Below are 23,882 nucleotides of genomic sequence, written 5' to 3'. Positions count from 1 at the left end.
TAATGAAGTCTAAAGCCTAATGGCATTGTTTTATCCTGGTTAGTTTAGTGATTCCTTTACAATATCAGTTTGTTTGGAGGATTCTAAAACCACTACAGTTTTTTTAATAAAAGTTTTCCTTAGAGTTTCATTAAAGCGTGAACATATTTCTACCTGCCCAAATAAAATTTTAAAATGTGTATTAAAACTAGATTCCTTTCTGTTGCTGAGAATTAGGTACTTAGAATTCAATAGCATGTTAAAAAGAAGGAAGAGTATTTTTGCCTGAAAAAAAAAGTCGTCCAACTTTTATAAGCAGAAGAAAGGAAGAAACGATCAACTACCACAAAATAGCTGAAACACAGAACTTCATGAAATATGTTTTTCACTACTTTTTCTTTTGTAATGAACACTGGTAAAACACATAATCTATCTCTGAATTAAAAAAACAAGCATAATCAAGTTGTCACCTATTTCTAGAGCATTGGATCAGGATTAACAAGATAATATTGGGGGAGTTTGGAATTGATATGTATACACTAATATGTATAAAATAGATAACTAATAAGAACCTGCTGTACAAAAAAATAAATAAAATTCAAAATGTGGATAAAATCACCCTTTAAAAAAAACCAAGATAATGTTGGTAAATTGCTTTGAGATTCTCAGATAAAGGGCATTGAGTAAGAAAGTAGCTAGCTAAGTACTGATTATAATACATTCATACGCACAAACACACTTATATGTGTGTGTGTCTGTGTGTGTGTGTGTGTGTGTGTGTGTCATGATGGGCGCTACATGTCCCTGTGTTATGTGGAGCAAAGATTCACAACCTGGGCACTACTGACATTTTGGGTCAAGCTGACTGTTGTGGAGGGCTGTTCTGTGCACTGTGGAATGTCTACCAGCATCCCTGGCCTGTATCCAATAGATGCTAGCGACACCCCTCACTCTGTTGTGACAGCCAAAAGTGTCTCCAGACATTGCTAGATGTCCCCTGGAGAGCAGAATCGCCTCTGATCTAAAACCACTGACTTACAGGTTATGACAGAACTAAAGTGAGGGAGTTTGAATATGATAAAATTCATAAATTTGGCTAAAAGGAAGCTTTCACATTTAAAAGAGAATAAAACAGTTATTTTTTTAAGGTGATAGCTTAAAGGAGACTGTCTTTGAACTTTACAAGCTGACCCCCAGATTCATATTGGTGAACAAAAAGACAAGAATAAGATAATTTTGAACAAAATTGATACAGGAATCGTTCTTTTGATTAGTTGTTATTTTGATTAAGGCAGTGTGCTGTTGGAATAAGAACAAATAGACCAATGAAACATGATAGAAAGCCTAGAAACACACACAAGACACACCTAACATTTGTGGGACCTAGGACGAGGGTGCAAATGGAGGTCCGTATATCACATGTTTAAATATTTAATCAAGCTAGCAAACAATTAAAGAAAAAATGTTTTAGATTTTTACCTTGACATGTAAACCTTCATAATGACCTGAAAGGCAAGTTTAAATTTATGGTTCTTTGATCCCTGGAGTTCTCTGAAAGAAAGTGATGGAGCAGGAAAAGCAGGCCTCAGACTCCAGCTCCTAAGCCTTTCCCCAGCCCTGTTCTCTTCCCATTCCCAAAGGTCTCATGCACTTATCTGTGTGGACAGCAGGGCCTTAGCCTGTACGTCCAAGATCTTTCCACAAATCCTTGAAGACAGCTTCCACTTGGCCAGCCTCATGCTTATTGGTGGTATGGTCTGCCTTTGAGGGAAGCAGACTGTGCAGGCCCCATAAGTAGGCTCAGAATTGTTGGGCAGAAAATTCTGGGATCCAAAATATCTACCACTAGATAGGCTTAAACTTGGAACATGGGCTCTGGGTGGGCAGATCCTTTGCCTGGCCACCTCCTCTCACCATAGAAAGGGATATGGCTGGATGGGAACCAGAAAAGACCCTTTGAAACATGGATCCTAAGCTAGAGGCAATTCTTCTTGGAGTCCGTGGGTGGTATTGCACCAGTGTATATGGAAATATTTTTATATGACAGAGTTTCAAACCAGGGGGGAAAGACAGGAACATTCAATATTGGATTGAATTAATTGGTTATCCATATAGAAAAAAATAAAATTATATCTTTTACTTAGAGCAGCACAAGATAAATTCAAGCTACATTGAATACCAAGATACTAAAAGCAAAGCTATGATCTCAGGGAGAGTATCACGTCAGACCATAGGGGAAAGCCAGACAGGTAAAACACAAAAACTATCAGCACAGGCTCATAATTGATATCCTGTTGAGAAATTTGAAGGAATATTGTTATTCTGTAAACATTCACTGGAGTGCAGTTTAGAACCTCAATTCAAAGTCTAAATTTGTTTTAATGAACAATATAATTGTGGTGACCACACCACTGAAGCAGGATTAATTCTTTCCTCACCCCTTTCCCTCCCAAATCTGGTTCACATGTCTGGCTGATAATCCACACAAGCACCAATGGGGTATGAAAAGTTGTATTACTCACACAGTGAAGCTTTCTGGGGAGAGTCAGACAGGCACCCAAGTAGATAAAAAAGTCTGTGTTGCCCCAGTCTAATCATGAGAAAAACATTAGACAAATCTCAGTAGAGTTACATTCTACCAAATACTTGACCAGTACTCCTCAAAACTGTCACGATCATTAAAACAAAGAAAATCTGAGAAACTGTCAACTAGAGGAGGCTAAGGAGAGATGACAACTTAATGTAATGTGGTCCTCCCTATGGGATCCTGCAACACAAAAGGGACATTAAATAAAAACTAAGGAAATCTGACTAAAGAATGAACTTCAGTAAATAATGTATCAATATTCATTCATTAATTGTAACAAATGTATCATACTAATGAAGGTGTTAATAACAGAAGAATATATATATATATATATATATATATATATAAAACGTGCAAACCATATGGGAACTCTGTACTATTTTTGCGTTTTCTGAAATCTAAAACTATTCTAAAAATAAAGCTTACTTAAAACCTGTATTAAAGCTTTATTTTATTTATTTATTTTTATGTTGGGGATAGGAGTTAATTAATTTATTTATTTTTGCTGTGTTGGGTCTTCATTTCTGTGCGAGGGCTTTCTCTAGTTATGGCAGGCGGCGGCCACTCTTCATCGTGGTGCACGGGCCTCACTATCGCGGCCTCTCTTGTTGCGGAGCACAGGCTCAGTAGTTGTGGCTCACAGGCCCAGTTGCTCTGCGGCATGTGGGATCCTCCCAGACCAGGGCTCGAACCCGTGTCCCCTGCATTAGCAGGCAAATTCTCAACCACTGCGCCACCAGGGAAGCCCCTAAAGCTTTATTTTAAACAACTAGGACCAAAGGATCAATGAAAGAGAATACAGTCCCCACACAGGAATTATTCTCATAATGGAATTTGGCATGTGAAAAAGGTAGTTTTACCAATCATTGGGGGAAATGTTAGACCTTTTAAGTAATATTCCTGGGGCAACAGGTTTACACATACTGAAATGTTAAAAATAGATTCCTAGTCTCAGTATTTACAATTACATTTCAAATGGATTAGAAACAAATGCGAAAAGCAAAACAAATATTTTAAAGGAAGTTGTAGGGAATAACTTTGTAATAGGGGAGTAGGAAAGGCTGTTCTTAAATTAGATACATGTGGAATAAAACAAAAGAAAAAGATTAATTTGATAAAAATTAACTGGAATTTAAAGCTAATTTAAATGAGGGGTTAAATCTAAAAACTTCAATATGATAAAAAACAAAATAAGCAAAGGGTAATGACAGTCATTCACCAGGACAAGATATATGCAACTCAAACAAATGTCAAAGAATTACAAGCAAGAATATACATATAGAAAGAAACTCTACAGATTAACAAGTAGAAGTCAAACAACTCAATAGAAAAATAAATCAGAAAAAGATATGACCAGGCAATTCATAGAAGAAGAAATTAAAAATATTCATTCTTATTAGTAATTATGGAATGCAGACTTAAATAATGAAATACTAATTATCCACCCATCAGATTGGCTAGGCTTATTGGAAAATTGCAATTATTAACTGTTGCAAAGAATGAGAGGGAAATTACCAATAATTTTGGTGGGAGTTGAAATTGATGTAACTACTTTCAAGGGTCACTTGGCAATATGCGGTGAAGATGAAGACGAGCACATAGCACTAAATGTCTACAGAACAGAAATTCTCACACAAGTGCGCAAGGCTTTTCATTGCAATATCATTTATAATAAGGAAACACGGCAAATGTTCTCAGTGTAGATCAGTGGAGGAGACACAAACACTTCATGGTATATTCTTACAAAGAAATTTTCTGCATTCATTGAAATGAATGAAATATGTGTATTATCGTGTTATATTTTGAATACATATTAAGGGAAATACAGAAATTGAAGAAACATATGAACATGAACAAATGATAAGCCAATTTCAAATCATGGTTATCTAGGCATTAAAACAGATTCCTAAAATTTTTAAGTGGCAAGTTTTTATTAATTTCATTTGAATAACAATAGAAAATGCAGAAAGAAGGTTTACTAAATAATTCTTGAGAACTTATAACAATTTTCCTTTTGCTAAATAAGATTAGGGAATTTTTCCTTTTTAATTTTTTTTAAACTTTATTTTATTTTATTTTATTTTAAGTCTTTATTGAATTTGTTGCAATATTGCTTCTGTTTTTTGTTTTTGGTCTTTTGGCTGTGAGGCATGTAGGATCTGAGCTCCCCGACCAGGGATCGAACCCGCACCCCCTGTACTGGAAGGCAAAGTCTTAACTACTGGACCTCCAGGGAAGTCCCTACTTTTTTATTGACACCTGCAAAATACATAGTTTGGCAAAAGCTGAGAAAATGACAGAATTTTGAATTAAACTTTTATTCAATATCTACCTCATACTATGTTTATATTCCTTAAATTTATGAACATTATGTCTTTAGAAAAACTATCTTTGTCAACAACATTTTACTTGAAGAAAGGGACTGTTTTAATTTCTGTAATCTCTGTCCTCTGCACAGTTTCTAGAGCAAGGGAATCACTCCAAAATTGCTGAAGGAAAGAATGAGTAGTGCATCTTAGTTGCTATAATACAAATGCCTAACAGCTAGCTGTTATGCCCTGGTGGCTATAATGCAATGTTCTTAGTCATAAATTATTTAATATTTTTGTCAATATGATCAGTTAAAAAATATTCTACTTGCTTTTAAATATAAAATTTCAACCATATTTTGTTATAATAGCTACCCTGTTTTCTGTAATTATTTATCTTCTGTAAATTAGATTTATATTATCTATAATTGCAATTAAATATATACATAATTAATAATAATATATATCAGTGGTTCTTAACTGGGGGTAATTTTGCCCACCAAGGGGCATTTGACAAAGTCCAGAGATATTTTTGGTTTCCACAAATGGAGGGCATTTACCACTGGGGCCTAGAAGAAGGTAGAGGCCAGAAATGCTGCTAAACATTCCACAATGCAAAGGATAGTTCCTCACAAAAAAAACCTTAGCTGGACTAAAATGTCAGTAGCGCTGTTTTTGAGAACACTGATTTATATTGAAGGGAGAAGGAAATCTATTCAAAGGTGAATTATTAAACTAATTCTTCAAAGTGAGCAAATGTGTAACAGAGAGCAGGATCTCCTAGAATAAGAAATTCTAATGCTTGTTAAGGCTGCATGTTTTGTTCGTTTGTTTTACTTCTTCTCTTCAGTAATGGTTAGTGGAGGGACCCCTGTCCTCTTCACTAAGTTTTACAGGACTGAAAGTGGGGCGGATCCTGACTGAGGGCAAACACTTACCTCTCTAGTGATTAGAAAAAAGGAGTTTTTGCCCAGAATAGAAACGATGAAGGGCAAGCCTCCCTGGATCCCTTGGTTTTATAACCTGTAGATACATCATGCAATTAAAAAAAGGAAAGGCAAGTACATAGTTACCAGCCTTAAGAAACAATCCTCTAGTGGAGATCTCAGCTTTTGGGAAAACAAAGTAAAGCCAGATTCCGTCTCCACAGAACGTATGAGGACTATACATGTACTTTGCCCTCATCTGTTTGAACATGAACAAAAACCATTAAATAAGCATGCAACGGCAGTGAATATAGCTTTAGTAAACAGCACCAAATGAATGGAGAAGGTAAATAATAAAAAACAATTGTGAAGATCATTCATAATCTTCTGTAGTCAATGGCGAGACTTTAAGTGTACTAAAGGCCAGATAATAAATTGTTTCACTGACTTTGCATATTTTTCCATAGCCTATGCAAATAATAACTGAAACTATATTAATCTAATATGTTGAGGTAATCTTAACTTAATCTTAACTGTAAGGGCAAGAGGAAAATGATGAAAACTTGTTTATCACTAACCCTGCTGACATTGAATCTGAACTAAATTAATTTTTCCACCTTTAACAAATTGGGAAGACAAACATCAGATATATCTCACTGTAGGAAGAAAATGAAAAGTGTTACTATGATTACTGTGAAATAAAATATACACATCCCAAATACGAGATTAAGTACGTGTATATCCCCTAGAGCCATACCTGCTTCACGATTATCACTCAATAAGCGTGAGCTACTGTTTTTATTAATGCTAAATCCCAGTACGGCTTTGAATCTAATAAGTATCTTGTGACTAACCAAATAAAGGAAACATAAGTGCAGTGTTCTCAGTCCAGAAGTGCTCATGTTGCTGATTCTAAACAGGGGAAAATATCTGAGGGAAAACCTATCTACTTATAAGAAGAATATATTTTTCTGAGATACCAGCACCAGTAAGAGAAATGCACAATGGTCATTCTTTGTGTCCAGCAAATGTTCTTTAAGCAACCCCTTTCCAGAGTCAGAGAAAGAATAGGCAATCTGAATGTGAACAGAAATCTGAGTAAGAAAAATCAATAATACATGCCATCTGCCAGCAAGAACAGATGGAATGACAGTTTTTAGCCATGTTGAGATGAGTGAAGGGAGGCATATACTGATTATGGTGAATTGGTGGAACATTGTATGGAATTCCACAGAAAGAGTAGCTCAGCTGAAAAGTGATTGTTCTGATGATAACATCAATAACATAAAACCAGCATGGGACCTATAAGAATAAAACTGTAGAATCTTATTAAAGTGAATAAAACGAGATCTGAACAAATGTAGTACAAAAGAAAATGCATATTGAATATAATCACAAATCAGATGGTAGCAATAAATGCCGAGAGCATAAAGGTGTTTCTGGCAAGTAACATATTGAACATATACAACATATACAACAACATAATATATAATTCATGTTGTATTAAAATTTATTAGAAAGGTTTTTAAAATTTTGAAACAAGTGGTGTTATTTTGAACTACCTTTTTGCTATTAGCTACTAATTTTATTGCCTTGTGGTCAGAAAACATTGTCTAAAATTGATTTGTTGTAATTTATTGAGACTTGTTTTGTGAACTAGTTCATGATCAATCAGTTTGTAAAAACAATAAAGACAGATGGGGCAGAGGGAGAAATACAGTAGACAAAATAACGAGGATCATGTTAAAAACTTTACTCCAATAATTTTGAAAACTAAAGTGAAAGTCACTCCTAACAAAATTTTTAAAAGTTTGTACTGATTTATAACATTAAAGCAGAATCAACATTTAAAATCTACTTACTGGAAGTATAGTTGGATAGAGGGGTGGACAGACAGACAGATGTGTGGTAAAGCAAGCAGAGTAGAATGTTAATGATAGAATCTAGGTGGTAGGAGCAGGGATGTTCGCTCAAATTATTTCAACTTTGCTGTTTATTTGAGAATTTTCATAATAAAATGTTGGGGGGGGGAATTCTAAGTATTTATGTAGTCAGTTTTTCTCAAGTCTTGGAAGAAAGACCATCCATACCTAAGATAAATGATTCCAGAGAATAGAAAAAGTGGAAAAGATACTCAACTCACATAATCAGGCTACTATAACCTTAGTAGTAAGATTGGACAAATACAAAAAAAAGAAAAAAATTATAAACTAATTTTATGTATGAGCATTGCTGCAAAACGTAAGAGAATAGCTTTATGACATTGTGGGCAGGGACATGTTTCTTAAGTAAGTTGCATAGAGTATATCCATAGGGGCAAAAAAGGCAAAAAGCACAAATGCTAAAGGAAAAAACACATTTTACTATATTAAAATTAACAGTCGATTCAAAGATAATATGTCATGAAAAGATTAAAAATAAAACAATCTGCCAACCAGAAGAACGATTATTATCTAAAGAATTACTATAAATAAATACTAAAAAGAAATAGCAGAAAATTAGGGAAAATATATTTACAGACAAAAGAATGTGAAATTCCAAGGGCTAATAAATATATGAAAAGATGCTCAGCCTCACAACACATTAGGGAAATGTTAAAGTAATATCAAGATAAAATTTCTATGGGAATAGCAAGCCCTGAAATATCTAACAATAAATGTTGACAAGGATGTGGACAAATGGAAACTTTCATACATTGTTGTCAGGAGTATTAAATGACTGCAGCCACTACTGAAAGCAGCTAGGCGATATCTAGTAAAATTGGGCGTGTCCATATTCTAGAACTGAGCAATATCACTTACAATGATCTCCTCTAGAAAAACTTATCCATGTGCACAACAAGCCATGTACAAGGTTATTACTAGGAAAAAATATATTGTCCATCATTAGGAGAATTGATAATGTTGTCCTTTAAAATAAAACCTAATGCTTTAGATAAATTAAAATGAATAAACAAGATCTACATATATGAATACAGTTACTAAGAAAAATATATTGTAAAAATATACCCAAAGACTAATAATTTTATAAAACTTTTTTAAATTTATGCTTTCATTTTATTTTTTTATACAGCAGGTTCTTATTAGTCATCAGTTTTATACTCGTCAGTGTATACATGTCAATCCCAATCGCCCAATTCATCACACCCCCACCCCCACCCCTGCTTCCCCCCTTGGTGTCCATACGTTTGTTCTCTACATCTGTGTCTCAATTTCTACCCTGCAAACAGGTTCGTCTGTACCATTTTTCTAGGTTCCACATATATGCGTTAATATACAATATTTGTTTTTCTCTTTCTGACTTACTTCACTCTGTATGAGTCTCTAGATCCATCCACGTCTCAATAAATGAACCAATTTCTTACCTTTTTATGGCTGAGTAATATTCTATTCTATATATGTACCACGTCTTCCTTATCCATTCGTCTGTCGATGGGCATTTAGGTTGCTTCCATGTCCTGGCTATTGTAAATAGTGCTGCAGTGAACATTGGGGTGCATGTGTCTTTTTGAATTATGGTTTTCTCAGGGTATATACCCAGCAGTGGGATTGCTGCATCATTTGGTAATTCTATTTTTAGTTTCTTAAGAAACCTCCATACTGTTCTCCATAGTGGCTGTATCAATTTACATTCCCACCAGCAGTGCAAGAAGGTTCCCTTTTCTCCACACCCTCTCCAGCATTTGTTGTTTGTAGATTTTCTGATGATGCCCATTCTAAATGATGTGAGGGGATACCTCATTGTAGTTTTGTTTTGCATTTCTCTAATAATTAGTGATGTTGAGCAGCTTTTCATGCGCTTTTTGGCCATCTGTATGTCGTCTTTGGAGAAATGTCTATTTAGATCGTCTGCCCATTTTTGAATTGGATTGTTTGTTTTTTTAATACTGAGCTGCATGAGCTGGTTATATATTTTGGAGATTAATCCTTTGTCCGTTGATTCGTTTGCAAATATTTTCTCCCATTCTGAAGGTTTTCTTTTCGTTTTGTTTATGGTTTCCTTTGCTGTACAAAAGCATTGAAGTTTCATTAGGTCCTATTTATTTATTTTTGTTTTTATTTCCATTACTCTAGGTGGTGGATCAAAAAAGATCTTGCTGTGATTTATGTCAAAGAGTGTTCTTCCTGTGTTTTCCTCTAAGAGTTTTATAGTGTCTAGTCTTACATTTAGGTCTCTAATCCATTTTGAGTTTATTTTTGTGTGTGGTGTTACGGAGTGTTCTAATTTCATTCTTTTACATGTAGCTGTCCAGTTTTCCCAGCACCACTTATTGAAGAGACTGTCTTTTCTCCATTGTATATCCTTGCCTCCTTTGTCATAGATTAGTTGACCATAGGTGCATGGGTTTATCTCTGGTCTTTCTATCTTGTTCCATTGATCTATGTTTCTGTTTTTGTGCCAGTACCATATTGTACCATATTGTCTTGATTACTGTAGCTTTGTAGTATAGTCTGAAGTCAGAAAGTCTGATTCCTCCTTTTTTTTCCTTCAAGACTGCTTTGGCTATTCAGGTTCTTTGGCTATTCGGGTTCTTTTGTGTCTCCATACAAATTTTAAGATTTTTTGTTCTACTTCCATAAAAAATGCCATTGGTAATTTGATAAGGATTGCATTAAATCTGTAGATTGCTTTGGGTAGTATAGTCATTTTCACAATATTGATTCTTCCAATCCAAGAACATGGTATATCTCTCCATTTGTTGGTATCATCTTTAATTTCTTTCATCATTGTCTTATAGTTTTCTGCATACAGGTCTTTTGTCTCCCTAGGCAGGTTTATTCCTAGTTATTTTATTCTTTTTGTTGTTGTGGTAAATGGGAGTGTTTCCTTAATTTCTCTTTCAGATTTTTCATCATTAGTGTATAGGAATGCAAGAGATTTCTGTGCAGTAATTTTGTATCCTGCAACTTTACCAGATTCATTGATTAGCTCTAGTAGTGTTCTGGTAGCATCTTTAGGATTCTCTATGTATAGCATCATGTCATCTGCAAACAGTGACAGTTTTACCTCCTCTTTTCCAGTTTGGATTCCTTTTATTTCTTTTTCTTCTCTGATTTCCGTGGCTAGGCCTTCCAAAACTATGTTGAATAATAGTGGTGAGAGTGGACAACCTTGTCTTGTTCCTGATCTTAGAGAAAATGCTTTCAGTTTTTCACCATTGAGAATGACGTTTGCTGTGGGTTTGTCATATATGGCCTTTATTATGTTGAGGTAGGTTCCCTCTATGCCCAGTTCCTGGAGAGCTTTTATCATAAATGGGTGTTGAATTTTTTCAAAAGCGTTTTCTGCATCTATTGAGATGATCATATGGTTTTTATTCTTCGATTTGTTAATATGGTGTATCACATTGATTGATTTGAGTATATTGAAGAATCCTTGCATCCCTGGGATAAATCCCACTTGATCATGGTGTATGATCCTTTTAATGTATTGTTGGATTCTGTTTGCTGGTATTTTGTTGAGGATTTTTGCATCTATGTTCATCAGTGATATTGGTCTGTAATTTTCTTTTTTTGTAGTATCTTTGTCTGGTTTTGGTATCAGGGTGATGGTGGCCTCATAGAATGAGTTTGGGAGTGTTCCTTCCTCTGCAATTTTTTGGAAGAGTTTGAGAAGGATAGGTGTTAGCTCTTCTTTAAATGTTTTATGGAATTCACCTGTGAAGCCATCTGGTCCTGGACTTCTGTTTGTTGTAAGATTTTTAATCACAGTTTCAGTTTCATTTCTTGTGATTCATCTGTTCATATTTTCTATTTCTTCCTGGTTCAGTCTTGGGAGGTTATACCTTTTTAAGAATTTGTCCATTTCTTCCAGGTTGTCCATTTTATTGACGTAGAGTTGCTGGTAGTATAGTCTCTTAGGATGCTTTGTATTTCTGCGGTGTCTGCTGTAACTTCTCCTTTTTCATTTCTAATTCTATTGATTTGAGTCCTCTCCCTCATTTTCTTGATGAGTCTGGCTAATGGTTTATCAATTTTATCTTCTCAAAGAACCAGCTTTTTGTTTTATTGATCTTTGCTATTGTTTTCTTTGTTTCTATTTCATTTATTTCTGCTCTGGTCTTCATGATTTCTTTCCTTCTGCTAACTTTGGGTTTTGTTTGTTCTTCTTTCTCTAGTTCCTTTAGGTGTAAGGTTAGATTGTTTATTTGAGATTTTTCTTGTTTCTTGAGGTAGGCTTGTATTGCTATAAACTTCCCTCTTAGAACTGCTTTTGCTGCATCCCATTGGTTTTGGATCATCATGTTTTCATCGTAATTTGTCTCTAGGTACTTTTTGATTTCCTCTTTGATTTTTCCTGTGATCTCTTGGTTATTTAGTAACGTATTGTTTAGCCTCCATGTGTTTGTGTTTTTACGTTTTTTTCCTTGTAATTGATTTCTAATCTCATAGCATTGTGGTCAGAAAGGTTGATGATATGATTTCAGTTTTCTTAAATTTACTGAGGCTTGATTTGTGACCCAAGATGTGATCTGTCCTGGAGACTGTTCTGTGCGCACTTGAGAAGAAAGTGTAATCTGCTGTTTTTGGATGGAATGTCCTATAAATATCAATTAAACCTATCTGTTCTATTGTCATTTAAAGCTTCTGTTTCCTTATTTATTTTCATTTTGGATGACCTGTCCATTGGTGTAAGTGAGGTGTTAAAGTCCGCTACTATTATTGTGTTACTGTCAATTTCCTCTTGTATAGCTGTTAGCAGTTGCCTTAAGTATTGAGGTGCTCCTATGTTGGGTGCATATATATTTTATATCTTCTTCTTGGATTGATCCCTTGATCATTATGTAGTGTCCTTCCCTGTCTCTTCTAACATTCTTTATTTTAAAGTCTGTTTTATCTGATATGAGTATTGCTACTCCAGCTTTCTTTTGATTTCCATTTGCACAGAATATCTTTTTCCATCCCCTCACTTTCAGTCTGTATGTGTCCCTAGGTCTGAAGTGGGTCTTTTGTAGACAGCATATATATGGGTCTTGTTTTTGTATCCATTCAGCAAGCCTGTGTCTTTTGGTTGGAATATTTAATCCATTCACGTTTACAGTAATTATTGATATGTATGTTCCGATGACCATTTTCTTAATTGTTTTCGGTTTGTTTTTGTAGGTCCTTTTCTTCTCTTGTGTTTCCCACTTAGAGAAGTTCCTTTAGCATTTGTTGTAGAGCTGGTTTCGTGGTGCTGAATTCTCTTAGCTTTTGCTTGTTTGTAAAGCTTTTGATTTCTCCATCGAATCTGAATGAGATCCTTGCCTGGTAGAGTAATCTTGGTTGTAGCTTCTTCCCTTTCATCACTTTAAGTATATCATGCCACTCCCTTCTGGCTTGTAGAGTTTCTGCTGAGAAATCAGCTGTTAACCTTATGGGAGCTCCCTTGTATGTTATTTGTCGTTTTTCCCTTGGCTTCTTTCCATAATTTTTCTTTGTCTTTAATTTTTTCAAATTTGGTACTATGTGTCTTGGCGTGTTTCTCCTTGTGTTTATCCTGTGTGGGACTCTCTGCACTTCCTGGACTTGGGTGGCTATTTCCTTTCCCATGTTAGGAAAGTTTTCGACTATAATCTCTTCAAATATTTTCTCTGGTCCTTTCTCTCTCTTTTCTCCTTCTGGGACTCCTATAATGCGAATGTTGTTGTGTTTAATATTGTCCCAGAAATCTCTTAGGCTGTCTTCATTTCCTTTCATTCTTTTTTCTTTATTCTGTTCTGCAGCTGTGAATTCCACCATTCTGTCTTCCAGGTCACTTATCCGTTTTTCTGCCTCAGTTATTCTGCTATTGATTCCTTCTAGTGTAGTTTTTTTTTTTTTTTTTTTTTATTTTTTTTGCGGTATGCGGGCCTCTCACTGTTGTGGCCTCTCCCGTCGCGGAGCACAGGCTCCGGACGCGCAGGCTCAGCGGCCATGGCTCACGGGCCCAGCCACTCCGCGGCACGTGGGATCTTCCCAGACCGGGGCACGAACCCGTGTCCCCTGCTTTGGCAGGCGGACTCTCAACCACTGCGCCACCAGGGAAGCCCCCTTCTAGTGTAGTTTTCATTTTAGTTATTGTATTGTTTATCTTTGTTTGTTTTTTTAATTATTGTAGGTCTTTGTTAAACATTTCTTGCATCTTCTCGATCTTTGTGTCCATTCTTTTTCTGAGGTCCTGGATCATCTTCACTATCATTATTCTGAATTCTTCTTCTGGAAAGTTGCCTATATCCACTTCATTTAGTTGTTTTTCTGGGGTTTTATCTTGTTCCTTCATCTGGTACATAGCCTCTTCATCTTTTGTATCTTTCTGTCAATGTGGTTTTTGTTCCACAGGGTGCAGGATTGTAGTTCTTCTTGCTTCTGCTGTCTTCCCTCTGATGGATGAGGCTATCTAAGAGGCTTGTGCAAGTTTCCTGATGGGAGAGACTGGTGGTGGGTGGAGCTGACTGTTGCTTTGGTGGGCAGAGCTCAGGAAAACTTTAATCCGCTTGACTGCTGATGGGTGGGGCTGGGTTCCCTCCCTGTTGGTTGTTTGGCCTGAGGCAACCCAACACTGGAGCCCACCCAGACTCCCTGGTGGGGCCAGTGGCAGACTCCGGGAGTGCCCACACAAAGGAGCACCCCCAGAACCTCTGCTGCCAGTGTCCTTGTCCTCACGGTGAGCCACAGCCACCCCCTGCCTCTGCAGGAGACCCTCCAACACTAGTAGGTAGGTCTGGTGCAGTCTCCCCTGGGGTCACTGCTCCTTCCCCTGTGTCCTGATGTGCACGCTACTTTGTGTGTGCCCTCCAAGAGTGAAGTCTCTGTTTCCCCCAGTCCTGTTGAAGTCCTGCAGTCAAATCCTGCTAGCCTTCAATTCTGATTCTCTAGGAATTCCTCCTCCCGTTGCCGGACCAGGTTTGGAAGCCTGATGTGGGGCTCAGAACCTTCACTCCGGTGGGTGGACTTCTGTGGTGTAAGTGTTCTCCAGTCTGTGAGTCACCCACCCAGCAGTTATGGGATTTGATTTTACTGTGATTGTGCTCCTCCTACTGTCTCATTGTGGCTTCTCCTTTGTCTTTGGATTTGGGGTATCTTTTTTGGTGAGTTCAAGTGTCTTCCTGTTGATGATTGTCCAGCAGCTAGTTGTGATTCTGGTGTTCTCTCAAGAGGGAGTCTAAAACTTTTAAAACACTCTAAACACAGCATTATAAATTGCTTTTACGTACATACAAATGTAGAAAAAGTATGAAATCATGCATAGATGGGATGATACATACCAAATTGAGGGTTGTGATTACTTCTGGGGGCAGTAATGAGTTGGGAGGGTTTAGTTGTTTATTTCTTTTGGGAAAATATATGGAACAGATACTTAAAACTATTAATTTAAAATTATTTCTTAATTTATTAAGTTTTAAAATTTGCACAATGGGTCCATGGGATGGTGAATACACTGGTGTTGTTAATATTATGTTCTGTACCTTTCTTTATGTTTGGAGTGTTTCGTAATTAAAAATTAAAAATAGATAAAAAGGATTGATATACATGGAATATATTCCTAAGACTATGATGTTCATTCTCTAGATAAAACATTCAGAGTCAAACCTGTCAGGTATCAGACACCTGAAATAGAATTGTGGCATTTCTCCCCCACTCTACCCTTACCACATGTCAACTCACCTCCCTTACCCCTCTCCTCCACCCCAGCTCATAACAAGACCTGCTTTCATAAATGATGTTTTGTTATTATTCTATGGGCTTTTATTATAGGACATTCTAAGAAACAGTTCAGGAGCTTAATTATTATAATAATATCATTAACGATGGGATCTTCTATATCACCAAGGTAGAAAGGCATATGACAATATGGAGAGTATCATAAATGTAGTGTAATATATTTAGCTTAGACTGATTTTCCCACATTTATTTTCTCTATGCTCTTTCTTCCTCTGTTTTCTTTTAAAATTTTTCTCTTTTATTTTAATAGCTATAATCCAATTGAAATCCTTCTTGGGAGGAAGTCCAGAGAAAAGTTTAGGAATAAACAGATTAATAGAAATTATCAAGAGGATTCAAAAAAGTATTTGAATCCCTAATCCTTCTCTTGAGTAAAAGCAGTTATTCATATAGACAAAAACTCATGAACAATACTAAAATTGTAAGGACTCTTTATTTAAAAGAGCTTCCTAAAAACTAAATATATGCATTATATCTTATAATCCTAATAGTTAAGTACTATTATTATGATCTTTTACAGTCAGGAAAACTTAAAGAGTTAAATAACTGGGCCAAAATAATGCAACTAGAAAATGGTAATATTCAAGCTCTGGTATTTCTTACTCCAAAACCAGGCTCTTAACTGGTTTTTCTTTATTACATTACCTTATTGAAAAAAAAGATTTAAATTGAGGTGACATTGGTTTATAACATTATATCATGACCTAAGTTTCATGTGTACAACGTTGTATTTTGACTTCTGTATACACTACGGTGTGCTCACCACCAAAAATTTAGTTTCCATCCATCACCATACAGTTGACTTCCTTTACTCCTTTTGCTCCTGCCTCTTCCCCTCTGGTAATCACTACTCTGTTCTCTGTACATTTGTGTTTTTTTGGTTTGGTTTTTGTTTTTCAATTCATTTTGTGTTGTTCGGTTTTTATATTCCAAATATGAGCAAGATCATACAGTATATTTGGTTTTCTCCATCTGACTTATTTCACTTCACATGATACCCTCAGTTTCCATCCATGTTGTCACAGATGGCAAGATTTCATTCTCTTTTAATGGCTGAGTAGAATTTCATCATACGTATGTACATATGTGTATACATTCATTTGTCGATGGGTATTTATGTTGCTTCCATATTGTGATTATTGTAAATAATGCTGCAAAGAACATAGTGGTGCATGTATCTTTTTGAATTAGTTTAACTCTTATTCTTTACTTTTCTAATCTTAAATTAGACAAGTGTACTCTGGCATTTAACCTAAATACAAAGGCATTTTAATAATATTTTGATAAGATTGTACAAAAATCTTCCAACTGCACTCTTTAATTAAGTCTCTCTTCACCTTACTTCCCCACCCTCAGCCTTCCACAACTCTACTCATACAATCAAAACATCAGCCTGGTATATCTTCCTTAAAATCAACTGATTAATGAATGAGCTTTTCATATCAGATCTTTATGATCTCATATTTATCCAAAAAGTGAAAATGTGGACTAAATGGTCTTTTCCAGAAGAGCATGGTTGATTTTAATATTTTTTCCTAAGAGGGATAGGAATATATATTACAGAGATGCAATTTCATGAAGAAATTCTAGAACCTCTCACAAGGTCTTGCTTTGGAATTAAGCTTTGTATTGATACAATGGGCTGAATCAGCCCACAGCTAATTCTAACCTCTGAATAAGGGGAAATAGCTGGTTTTCCAACTCTTCCAAGAATTCTTGTACTTTTGTAGGAATTCAGAACAATACTTGAGAGACAGAGGGCACTATTAAATCATCATTTTTTTTTTTTTTTTTTTTTTTTTGCATTACACGGGCCTCTCACTGTTTTGGCCTCTCCCATCGCGGAGCACAGGCTCCGGACGCGCAGGCTCAGCGGCCATGGCTCACGGGCCCAGCCACTCCGCGGCATGTGGGATCTTCCCGGACCAGGGCACGAACCCGCGTTCCCTGCATCGGCAGGTGGACTCTCAACCACTGCGCCACCAGGGAAGCCCCATTTGTTATATTTTTTAAAGAGAATTTTTTAAAGGGATTAGAAAATATCAACAATAAATTTTTGGAAAATCTCCTAATTCACAAGCTGACATTTCTTCATGGAGTTAGAAGATATACTGGAGATGATTGCTTTGATAATTCTGATATTGTTGCTTTGCCTCTGAGGGGGCACTTAATCAGACTCTAATAAAAGTGAACAATCTGAAAATTCCTTGAGAACATGCAATTATGGTGTGATGCATCTTTCAATTCACTCACTAACATTCTGAGTGCTTTAAAAAGGTACTCCAGGGCTTCCCTGGTGGCGCAGTGGTTGAGAGTCCGCCTGCCGACGCAGGGGACACAGGTTCGTGCCCCAGTCTGGGAGGATCCCACATGCTGTGGAGCAGCTGGGCCCGTGAGCCATGGCCGCTGAGCCTGTGTGTCCAGAGCCTGTGCTCCGCAATGGGAGAGGCCACAATGGTGAGAGGCTGGTGTACTGCAAAAAAAAAAAAAAAAAAAAAGGTACTCCATCAGCCATTCAGATAGTAGAAATGAAAAGCAGATGGATTGTGAAGGATAAAGATTGGAAGAGAAAAATGAGGCTCAACATCACTCCTGCATGTGCAGAGTATTGCTTCCATCTCTTCAGTTTACCAAAGCTCAGGTGTAGCTGGAAAGTGATATCTGTACCTCAGAGCCAATCTGTCAACAGCATCTGCCATCCCAACCTCCATCTCCACATTTGTTTTTACCATAATTTACTGTTTGTAGAGAGAGGATTTAGAACAGTGTAAGAAATAAATCTTTACAGCTGCTCCACAAAATGCTTAACACTTCACTAATGCAAAACATCACCAATACTAAAGAGACTCTGAAGGCATACCTGGGCAACTTGTGTCACTAGAGACACTTTAAGAATCCTACTGGAACTGAGATCTTAAAAGGACCCAACTCACTGAAAAGCAAAGATGGAAGGCTATAATTTGTAATTAGCAATTAATAAATAAGGTTGAACGTCCAGGAAAATTTCTGCAAACCTTCAAGCTTTCTACAGTCTTCTTTATGTTTTCTCCATTGATGTAGACAAAGTACAAGGGTACACAAAATATTTGCAGCCTGAGTTGAAGATATTTTAAAGACATTAGACATTAAAGACGTTAGACATCCTATTGCCTCAGGAATAACTGGAAGTAACATTTTAAGTACTCTCAATAGGTATGAGTTTTTCCTGTCTTGACACTCAAAAATGTATATTTTTATTACTTTTTAAAAAGCATTCTCACCACACACAGACACACAGACACACACACATGTGTGCACATGCACAGGAGAAGTTAACTATGTGAGGTGATAAATGTGTTAATTATCTTGACCTTGGTAATCATTCCACAAAGTATATAAAAATCAAATCATCACATTGTATACTTTAAAAATGTATTTTTTAAGTTAAGCTTTTTTACTTTGACATAATTACAGATTCACATGCTTAATACAAAGAAGTCTCCTGTACTTTTTGCCCAGTTTTCCCCATCTTGTAAAACTGTAGAAAACATCACAACCAAGATGTTGACATTGATACAGTCACGATACAGAACAGTTCCATCCCCATGAAGATTGCTCTTGTTGCCCTGTTATAACCACACCAACTTCCATGCTGTCCTTTTTCACTCATCATAATTCTCTGGAGGTTCATTTTAGTTTGTAATGTATCAAAAGTTTGTTTTTTTAATGCTGAGTAATATTCTGTGGTATGAATATATCACAGTTTCCTTAATGATTCACACTTTGAAGGACATGTGGGTTGTTTCCAATTTTTGACTTTACTAATAAGCTGCTATAAACTTTCGTATGTAGGTTTTTATATGAATAGCATTTTACATTTTCATTTCTCGGGATAAACGCCCAGGATTGCAGTTGGTGGGTCAGATGGTAGTTTCATGTCCAGTTTTTTTTTGTCAAGAAATTGCCAGTCTGTTTTCCAGACTAGTTTGTACCACTTATATTCCCACCAGCACTGTCTGAGTGATTGTTTCTTCACACCCTCACCAGCGTTTGGTGTTGTCATTATTCTTTATTTGGGCCTTTCTGACAGTTGTGTAGTAATATCTCATTGTGGTTTTAATTTGTATTTACCTAATGGATAGTAAGGTTGAGCATCTTTTCATGTATTTATTTAACATCTGTATATGCTCCTCTGTGAAGTATTTCTTCATATCTTTTCCCCATTTTCTAATTGGATTGTTTATTTATTGTTTTAAGAGTTCTTTATGTATTATCAATATTAGTCTCTGTGGTTCGCAGAAATGTTCTCTCATTCTGTTGTTTGTATTTTCATTCACTTAATGGGGTCTTTTGCTGAGAAAAAGTTTAAAATTTTGACGTCCAATTTATTCGTTTTTGCTTTTGTGGACTATGCTTTTCATGTCAAGTCTGTTAACTCTTTGCCAAGGCTTAGATTCTGAAGATTTTCTTCTATATTTTTTTCTAAAAGTTTTAAATTATGTTTTACATTAAAGTATTTATTTAAGTCCATGATCTATATTGAGTTAATTTTTGTATAAGGTATGAAACTTAAAGGTCAAAGTTTTGTTTTGTTTTGTTTTCTTGTTTTTATCTGTGGATGTCCAGTTCTCTTGCATCATTCATTAAAAATCCAATTTTCCTCCATGAATTGCTTTTTTACCTTAGTCAAAGTTCAGTTAGGTATATTTATGTGGTACTACTTCTGGTTTCTCTATCCTGTGTCAATTATATGTGTCTGTTCCTTTGCCAATACCATACAGTCTTGATTACTGTATCTATATTATAAGTCTCAAAGTTGGGTACACTAGTCTGGCTCTGTCTTGTCACTGAAAAAAAAAAAATTTAAAGCCTACTTTAAACGTCTTTGAATGCTCTTATTATATCCACAGAACCACCTAAGTAGTGATTCAATATCCATAATATTTGGCGAATAGATTCAGAGGAGGTTGCACAAGATGCAATAGCACATTATAGCAACTAGTACTTCAGTGTTTAGTTATCATGTCTGCTTTCCATATAAGTTTTTCCAGGACAAATACCAAGGATTACTAGTTTAAAATACTCTTTCTTGAAAACTTGCTTTACATTTTGTAGAGTACTTGACTACTATCAGATTTTAAAAGGTAAGCTACTAGAAATGCTCAAAAGCGCTTTAGGAAATTGTACAGAGTTTTGTTTCTTTGCTTATTACATTATTTAGTCAAGTGAATATATGAAGATAAAGAAAACAGATGTAGGAGATGGAATGTAAATAGTGGCCAGTGAGACTTCCTTCCACATGGGAAGACTGAGGTTCTTTATGACCTCACAGTTCTGGCTTTCAAAAAAAATAGGGAAGTAAATATAAGTGACACTAGCCTTCAGAAATATATGAACTATAAAGCTGGCTTTAACTCAAAGTATAAATTATCTAGCACATTAAATCTCACATATAGTCTCAACTACAGTTGCAATAATAGAGAATGTCAACTTCCAGTTCTGAGGATGGATTCTGGCCCTTTTCAAATTCTAAGGAGGACCTATGAGTAGGTTCTATATGGAGGAAGATCAGGGCATCCCAAAGCAACCTACCAGATTCCCTGAGGACAGGACTGTTCACACCCAGTAGACCCCCAACTCTGACTGGAAAACAGTCAGTAGACCTCCAATTCTTATCAGAAGTAATTACTTTCCCAGCTGAGATGGAGATTAAAAGTTTACGGAGAGGAAAGTCAAGGACTGTAGTAAAAATGACTTCCCAGATCCTGAGGAATAACCTGCCATTATTTATTATTCATTTAACATTTGTTAGATGAACCACAAAAAGCCCTGTGACTGTGAAAATAAAATATTCCTGTCAGACTGTAGCTTCTGTCAGAGACCTGCCTCCTCAGGTTGAACTGACTTTGAGGTTGAATTATTTTCTAAACAATTTTTGCAAGATTTAAACCTCTACATCCCCTAATTCTTTTTAGATAAAACAAGAAAGTTTGTTATATCTGTCCCAACATACTTTCAAATATGGCCATGAAATCTTGAGTTCTGAATTAAAATAATAATTTAAAATTATATATTTCATTCATCTGTCAATGGACATTTAGGTTGCTTGTATGTATTGACTATTGTAAATAGTGCTGTAATGAAAATTGGGATGTGTGTATCTTTTCAAATTATGGTTTTCTCTGAATGTATAAAGATGTGGTATATTTATACAATGGAATATTACTCAGCCATAAAAAAGAATGAAATAATGCCATTTGCAGCAGCATGGATGGACCTAGAGACAATCATACTAAGTGAAGTAAGCCAGGCAGAGAAAGACAAATATATGATATTGCTTATATGTGGAATCTAAAAAAAATGATACAAATGAACTTATATACAAAACAGAAATAGACTCAGAGACATAGAAAACAAACTTATGGTTACCAGAGGAGAGAGGTGGAGGAAGGATAAATTAGGAGTTTGGGATTAACATATACGCACTACTATATATAAAATAGATAAACAGCAAGGACCTACTGTATTGTAAGCACCCCCTTGGCCTTAGGACTAAGTTTTACTTTAAACTCTTACGTCTTTACACAAGACAAAATAATAATAGTTTAGTCATTAAGCAAAGTCAAGGACCTTTAGTTACTCCTCAAGGGCTATAGATAATATTCTGAGCCATATCCTGTGAGCTGTTTTGCAGATAACAAAGCTCCTACCAGGTGGAGGAATATGACCAAATTGTAACCATGACAGAAGCAACTCCATTTCATAGAATTCCGAGAACTGGCCTCAAAATGATGCTGATTAGACCACCACATTACTGATTTAGAGATGACTCTTAGAGCTGACTCTGCTGCTCTGCCCCCTCCCTCTGCCAATACACCCCTGAAAATCCCCTTGCCCCCTGAGTGTCAATTGGGAGTTGGTTCTTGGACATGAGTCTACCTTATCCCCTGGTTGCTGGCTTCCACAACAATGCAACCTTTCCTTTCCTACCAATACTCGTCTCTCGAGTATTGGCTTTTGAGCGGCGAGCAACTGGACCTGGGTTTGGTAATAGTGTTGCACAGGGAACTATACTCAATATTTTGTAATAACCTATAAGGGAAAAGAATCTGAAAAAATATATATATATATATATAACTGAACCACTTTGCTGTACACCTGAAACTAACACCTTGTACAACTATACTTCAAATAAAATAAATAATTTAGGATATGAATATGATGTAGCTATCATAGTGTTGAAGTTGAAGAAAAGATAGTTTCTTACACATTTTTTTGTATGTTCTGGACTCACTTCATCTTATAGAAATATTATATTTTAAGCTAAAAATGAAGATCTGACCACTGTCCTCAGCTTCATATTTGGATTATTTAAGTGAGTTTAGTCAGTTCTTCTTGACTGTCTCATAAGTGCTGAGTAAATCTCAAGGTCAACAAATTCAAAATTGCATTCACAGAAGAACCTTTTCTACTTCCCAATACCACCAGAAAGGCTCCTTATCCACTCTTTACTCTCTTATTTAAGATCTGCACTACACACTCAGTGATTAAAATTGGAGACTTCAGAACCATCCAGTTAACTCAGCTTGTCCTGACTCCAAGTTTACTAGGGGGAGAAGAAGATTATGATTAAATTTGACTCTTCTACTCTTGGCAAGATGAGACCTCCACTCTTGGCAAGATGCAGCATTAGGAAAAGGATTTACTCTTCTGTCTGAAACAATTTAAAAAAAAGGAAAAATCTTATGAAATAACAGTTTTCAGACATTGGATATCAGGCAAAACAGGACAGTGGTCTCTGAAAGGGAGGAAATAGTTGAGTTCTATGATTGCTCCAACTCATAGCATGGGGAGAGTTTCCAGGCAGCATCTCAGAAAAGGGGGAATCCAGGCAGAGTCTGGTGATAACCTAAGTTGAACAGATGGAGTTGGGAGTCTGGGGAAGACAGGTGGCTAGAGTTTGCAGGGCAGAGTACCAGAAAGGAGAGACATGCACAGATAGAAAGAGCTTCAGAAATTCTGTCCCTTATTCTCCTGAATACTGATCAACACATATCTGTCAGAAAACTACCTCAGGGTAAGGAAATAATCACTCAAAGTTATTAGCTGAGATGATCACAAGGGCTCACACAGGGTTGAGACTAATGCACGTTCCAATCAGAGTGGAAAACCTCAAAATTAATGGAACATCAAGTACAATACTCAGAAAAATATTGCCTCAGCAGTGAGGCAAATGCAGTCCTAGATTAAAGGTTGTTTTAGTCTTACCCAATAAATCTTAAGAGCAAACTGTTTCAAATAACTGTGTCCCAGAATAACACTCAATAATATTATAGAAATAAAAATATAGATAGTATTAAACAAAGTAAAATGAGCAATACTTGGCCCTCAATTGAAAAAAATTACCAGGCAGAAAAAG

Source organism: Globicephala melas, chromosome 9 (genome assembly GCF_963455315.2).
Source record: "Globicephala melas chromosome 9, mGloMel1.2, whole genome shotgun sequence".
Classification (NCBI taxonomy): Eukaryota; Metazoa; Chordata; class Mammalia; order Artiodactyla; family Delphinidae; genus Globicephala; species Globicephala melas.
The sequence above is the reverse complement of the archived record's forward strand: the minus strand, read 5'-3'. Positions refer to the sequence as shown.